The sequence below is a fragment of the Empidonax traillii genome, unplaced genomic scaffold (assembly GCF_003031625.1).
Source record: "Empidonax traillii isolate 1590-97213 ecotype Southwest subspecies unplaced genomic scaffold, ASM303162v1 scaffold1004:size452305, whole genome shotgun sequence".
Taxonomy (NCBI): domain Eukaryota; kingdom Metazoa; phylum Chordata; class Aves; order Passeriformes; family Tyrannidae; genus Empidonax; species Empidonax traillii.
This window is the reverse complement of record NW_020956197.1, coordinates 297,671-304,275: the sequence shown is the minus strand read 5'-3', so window position 1 is coordinate 304,275 and position 6,605 is coordinate 297,671.

The following is a 6,605-nucleotide window of genomic DNA, read 5'->3' as shown; positions in this document are numbered from 1 at the left end:
CATTGCAATAAAGCTTTTGTTGCTCGAGGTGCCCCCTCCGTGGTGAGTGGGGTGAGGCTGGGGAGCCACGGTTTGGGCGGTGGGGTGTCCGTGGGGAGGGTGATGGGAGGGATGCTGGGGGTGAGCCCCAGTAGCACAAAAGCCTCGTTCCTCCCAGGATGGTTAACAGGGAATCACAGCCCACACAGACCCATGGAGCAAACCACGGTTTGGAAAATGGGCCTCAGAGCCCTGGCTCCACTCGGCATCAGGAAATGATCCCACACGGGAACAGAGCTGCCAGGAGGGGAGGGGGGAGAGGGACTGCGAAGAGAATCCAGAGCTTTCCCAAAAGGCGGCGACAACCGGGATTCATTATCCATCGGGAGACGTGTTTATAGCCAGCGTGAGTCACTGCTGGGCCCCGGGTGGGAGCAGCCCACGTCAGGGGCTGGCACCGTTTGGGATGGGTCTGGGCTGCCCACCCAGCCCCACACAATGGCAGCTCTCAAACCAGCCCCACCAGGGCGCCACGCGCCAGCCCTGGCCCTTGGAGCAGACCTGGTGCTATTTTTGGACACCTTGGGGCATGGTGGTTTTTTTTTTTTTTCCCTCTGGAATGCTTCATTTCTCACTCGAGAAGAGAAGCCAGGGCACTGCCCCAGCTCTGCACGTTGCCCTGATGCAGCGAGGGCCTCCATCTCCAGCTGGTCCAGCCGTGGGTTTTACACACATTCAGGCACTCACAGAGGCCAGCAGTGCCTGCCTGGACCTCTGCCCCAGGGGGAAACAAAGGCAAAAATGCCCATTTTGACCTTTTTCTCCGTATAGAGTTATCTTTTCCAAGTGTACATCATCCCTGCTCCTGTCTGGCCCTATGAAAGGGCTGTGGGCAGGCAGGCAGCCCCCCTGGGTTTTACCCCTATTTTCACCCTTGCACAGCCTGCTCCCCAGGGAACACCATCCCCAAATTTCTATGGAAGCTGGAGGTCATCCTCCCCTTGTTTGTGCTATCCCTGACACTCCCTTTTGGCTAAAAACCAGAATTTTCTGGGTTTCTCCTCCCAGAAACTGTTAGTAGGCTTTTGCTTGGAGAAAAGCCCCCTGTTCCTGTCCCATTCCCAGAGCAGCAGCACCACTGGAGACCCTCCCAAAGCTAAGATGGGTGCTCTGGGAAAGACGGCTCAGGGCTTTCTTCCCACCTCCCTGCAAGACTTCCACAAAGCACCTTGCCTGGCCACACACCCCTTCGCTGAACTGGGAGACAGGGACAGCCCTGGGGAAAGGACTCGGTGAAGCTGTGAGTGAAAACACTTCCAACGTTGTAACCACCACACAGGGCTAAGAATCCCTGCCCAGGCTGGACAGCTGGGATGCAGAGGGGTGTTAACTACCTGCCTGCACTAACCTATCCTCATTAGCTGAAAGAGAAAGCATCTGTGCCCAACCGAAAGCATTTAAAGGTGCACATGCCTTAACACCCCTGTCTGTTGCCTCCAACCCTTTGCTGGAGGGCGTCTGACTGCGGCTCCCTGCTGAGAGGGTGAGTGTTTGGAGATGAGAAACAGCGTGTTTGCTTTTGGCTGGGCCTCTAAAAGATAATGAAGTAGTGAAAGGGAGATGCTTATCTTTAGGGCTTGCTGGGATTCCCCTGGCTGCAGCTTGTGCTGGGAGCTGCTGCGTGGAGCAGGGCGGGTAGGCTTGAGGACAGCAATCACTGAATCTCAGAATGGTTTGGGTTCGGAGGGACATTAAAGCTCATGTCATTCCACCCCCAGGTTGCTCTAAGCCCCGTCCAAGCTGGTCTTGGCCACTTCTAGGAATGGGGCAGCGACAGCTTCTCTGGGTAATACTCGCTAGTGCCTCACCACTCTCCCAGCGAAGAATCTCTTCCTAGTATCCAGTCTAAACTTACTTTCAGCTTAAAGCCATTCCCCCTTCTCCATGGCTGAATGCTTCACATTTGCTCCTCGCTGTCTGTGAAAGATCTGAGGAGGATGCTTGGCACTGCTCGGAGTGGGCTGGGAAGGCACCTTTGCCAAGAAGGGTGGCTGCCTTGTTTTAGCCTTCTAGGAACAAACAGGCTGCAGGCTGGCTCTGACTCTGGTGTGGAGAGCTCAGCTGCACGCCTTGCTGCATCCCAGGACTGCTCTGGAAGGGCACAGCCACCCCCAGAGCTGCCATGGCTGCTGAGGTGGTAAATGTGACGAGTATAAACATGCACACAGAAAAAAAAAATGTGAGCAGGAGCAGCCTGGGAAGGGGCTAACGGGGACCTCTGGGGGTTTGCCACGTGCAAGCTCCTGGATTTGGGTGGATCATGCCCACGGAAAAGCATGGAAAGGGGGTCGAGCTTGCCCTGTGCTGCACTGAGCCATGAAGCCAGTGAAGGAAGATGCTTCTCTGTGCTTCCTGAGGCTGTGGGATTTGATGCCCACTTCCACACGGATGCAGAGACGGGGGCTGTAATCCATGGCAGAGGAAAAGCAGCGTTTTGCCCCGTCCCAGGATTTTGCAGTTTGGTGATGCAGGCTGGGTCCCGGGAGTGTGGGGCTGGGTGGGACGAGCCAGAAGCACTTGCAGTCCCCCCCCCCAGCTGCAGGCAGGGCTGCGTCTGGCAGCTGCTCGGCTGTTCCTCGAGCGCCTGATGCCTCCCTTCCCCAAGGAAGATGTGCCCAGCCTGGCAAGCACGCTCTGCTCCCTGGGAATCGCCCAAGCGACGCCTTTTCATTGCAGAGAGACGGAAAATTTTCCCTGCTCAACTGCCAGAGGGCTTAGAACTCTGGGGTTTCCACCCATTTTTCCTGGATGTGCTCCACGAGAGAGGGGTCCTCTGTCCCCTGTTCTGACAGTGGTGTCCCCAGGGCTGGGTGTGGCACCTCCCGGGGTGCTGCTTTATCTCTTAAGAGCAAAAGGACACTGCAGGTGCTGCTGATTTTTCCAGTTCAGGCCAGTTTTATGCCCGAACCACGATGCTCCCAACTCCCCAAAACCCCACGCTTTGGGCTCTTTCTGTTTTCTGGGTGTAAAGGGAGGGGGGGGGGGGAGCCCTAGAAGTGAGCTTTGCTGCTTGCTTTGAAGTCTCGGGATGAGAGTAGGACTCTTTTCACCAGGACACTGTGGGGAGGCCCTTCCTAGTATCCCAAATGTGTGACGTCCTGGTATCCCGTGGTCCCCCCCTGTGAGTCCAGGATCCCTGCAAGCCCTGGGGTGGCCCAGAAAAGGGATCCCGAAAGCGTTATCTCCTCTCCTCCGGCTCCCACGCCGCATCCGCAACCTCCCCTTCTCATTCGACCCTCTCATCTTTCCTAAGAAGCTGAGCCAAGCTTTCCCACAGACCCAGACAGCTATTAGGGAAATATTGTTACCAGATGGTTTGGTTTTTTCCATAAGAAGAGGCCAGCGTGAGGTAATGGGGGAAAAAAAATTAACCCACCATGCGCCAGCCTGGGCGTGGGGATGTGGATTTGGTGGTGGAGCCGTGCCACATCCTGGCTGTGCCAGCGTGGAAGTGGTTTGAAGGGGGAGGGATACTTGCACCCCATGTGTGCTGGAGGGATGGCAGCTGGAAACCACCCACTGGACTGGTGGTGACCCCTTGAGGTGGCTTGGGAAGGAAAGAGTGTATCCCCAAACAGTGCTGGGAGGGAGGGAAGGGTCCCCCCAGGCCAGCTCGGGCTGGTGGGAGCAAAGCCCAGCTGGCAAACAGCACAGCAGGGGAGTTTTGCCAGGTCAGCAGCTCGGAGAAGCGCCGTGTCCTAGCTGGGCTGCCCCTTGTGGGGTCAAAGGAGAGGGTGGCAGGAGGGCACTTAGAGTAGGGGTGTCAAAGGCTTTGGAAGATGGAGCTGTCTCTTCCCCTGGGTGTTTTTTGGAGGTGGGTGGTTGAGGGCAAGACCCTCTCCTAGTGCTGCCAAGGCCCACTCTGTGCTCATGGTGGGATGCCCAAATGGCAGCACCTGCTTGTGCTGAGAGAGGGTGATGCTTTCCTGCCCAGAGGGGTTTCTCCGCTGCCTCCTCCTGCGGAGAACTGCTGTGGGAAGCTAAATTACCATGTGCAGAAGCACCACAAGCCGCATTCCTTCCAGTGTGGGGTCCGTGGTTCATGCTGTGCTGGCCTCGCACCACGGCTGCTCCTGGTGGAGGTCTGAGCGTGGAAGAGGGGAGGGTGAGCCTTGGGGGGGGTCCTACAGCCAGTCTGGGGGAGGCACAGCCCTTGGTAACCAGACACGCGGAAACCTCTCCCTGAGAACGTCCATCCTTCCAAACGTTTCCACCCTTGGGCACTCAGGTCCCCAGGGGTGGGGGGAAGGTGGCAAAGATGACGCAGGGCAGTTGTCAGGAGACCAGGGTGGTGACGACCAGGGAAATGTCAGTGCTCCTTAGAATTGTGGCATTTCCCAGCACCGTGTGAAAGGACAAAGTAGTCCCAGCTGCAGAAGATGGAGCTGGAAACCTGACACTGGATGCTGCTTTCCAAAGCACCCTTTGGTTGTGAGCACGCTGGCAGGTTCAGTCCTGGCTTTTCCCATGGGAATTCATTTTATCTCACTTCCATGTTTACTGTGGAAGCACAGTTTTCCAGTTCCAAGTAGACTTGACTAAAGGGAAGGAGAGGTTTCACGAAAGAGTTAACATCAGAAAAACAGAGCAAACTCGTTTTCTTCTCAGTCTCTGGGAGGAGAAAAAGCAAAAGTTCTGTCCCGAGTGTAGATTCTTTTTTCTGCACCCAGTTTGGTCTGGAATTGGACTAAGAGTTATTGCAGTGCTGTGGGACTTGGGAAGGAGAACTCCCATTCCCTGGGGCACGTTGGCCCCATGGAGGAGCTCCCCTTGCCCATCTGCACGGCATTTGGGAGGGAGGCTGATAGATGGAGGAGGTCCCCTGCTCCTGGGATAGGGCAGAGGCACAGGGCTCAGTTTCCCTGACCTCCTCTGAAGAGGAAGGGAAAGGAAACATTCTTCACAGGCATGTGTCCTTGGATTTCAGGACATGATGGCATGCTGCTAGTCCCAGTGATCTGGGAATTTTTTTTTTTTTTTTACTGCAAAACTAGCCCACACTTTCCCAAGAAAATGGCTATTCAGTGTCCTGGGGACGCTGCTGGCTGTTGGCCACGGTTTAGCAGCGCAGACCCGGAAAAGGCAAGGATTTAAAATGCTTTTGGAGCTGGACACTGCTCAGATCCCGCTGTCCAGCCAGATGCTCCTGGGACATCACGCCTGATAACAGCCCCTGGGGGGTGGTGGGTGGGCTCTGGGCACAGATTGGGGTCCCCAGTGAGGCGGGAGGAGCTCCCTGGGGCACACAGAGTCCGAGAGGCTGCAGCTGTGGGGAGCCATGTACGGTCAGCAGGCGCCTTACACGGGCCATACCATTATCATTAAGTCTTTGCTGACGCAGCCAAACTGGCCTCCAGATTGCTCCAGCTCCACTGGAGCTGTTCCTGAGCGGGGTGTGCTTCTCCCTTCCTGCAGGGAGAGGGAGATCGGGTCCTTCTGCTGCTTGGGATAATCCCCTGTGAGGGAAAGGGAGAGAGGAAGAGAGAAAGCTAAGAGGAAATGCCTCTGGTGTGCAGGTTCACAGGATGACTCTGCTAAGCTGAAGCAGGAATACAGGTCCCTTCCCTGCTGCCCCCTTTCTGGGAGCTGCTGGCTGGTTTTCAAAACCCCAGATGAGCTCCCTCAGGGGAGCATGAGGAGCTGTGCTGGAGAGCCAAATCCCCCATTAAGTGTCATGCAGCTGGACTTGTCCCTGGGCACGCTTGTTCTCTTGAATAGTATCTTCAGTAGGTTTGAGAGGTCTTGAAAATTTGCCTTGTAGCGTCCTCACACCTCCTGGTGCCACCTGTGCAGCTCAGCAAAGCCCACTCACCTCAGTGCCCAGGTGGTTCGTTGCACCAGCCAGGTTCACACTCATACTGAAGCTTTTTGGATGGGGGAGGAACACTTTCCTCAGCACAACCAACCCCTTGCTATTTTCTGTGTCCAGAATGTCTCTTCCCACCCTCAGCAATTCTGCCCAGCCAGCTCCAGGGAGCTGCCCTGTTTTTCTGGCTGCCCCTCAGCCAGAGCACGTGGCGCCCTGAGGCTCTCCAGAGCCCTAGAGAAGCTGTGGGGACAGGCTGCAGGGGTGCTCAGGAGTCATCCTGCCCCTCCTTGAGACCACCAGATTGTTCTCTTTGCTTTAACATCAGCTCCCACAGGTGCACCTAAATTTGTGTTGGAGTGAAAAAGGGCGCCTGTTTTTTGGGTTCACGAGGTTTCAGTTCAGCACAGTCTGCAGGTTATTTTCCACTGATTTTGGATGTTGTTTGTTCCAAGACTTGTTTAATTTGATGCATCTGCCTCAGTAGTGTGGACAAGATCCTCCTCTATTGCAGCTTGTAACCCGTGGGGCTGCTGGGTTCTTTTTTGCTGTCTCAACTTGAGAGACATCCGACAGCCGAGCCTGAGATGTTTCCTCCTGCTCACCCACACAGAGATGCTGTCAGAGTAGTTGTGGGTGACAGTTAGGGTGGCAGAGGTGGCAGCCAGCTCTGCATGTGGCAGGTCTCCTCCTACCCTCACGCTATCAACTCTGGTGCAAGCCATTTGTGCTGGCTGCATTTGTGCTGTCAACTCTCTGC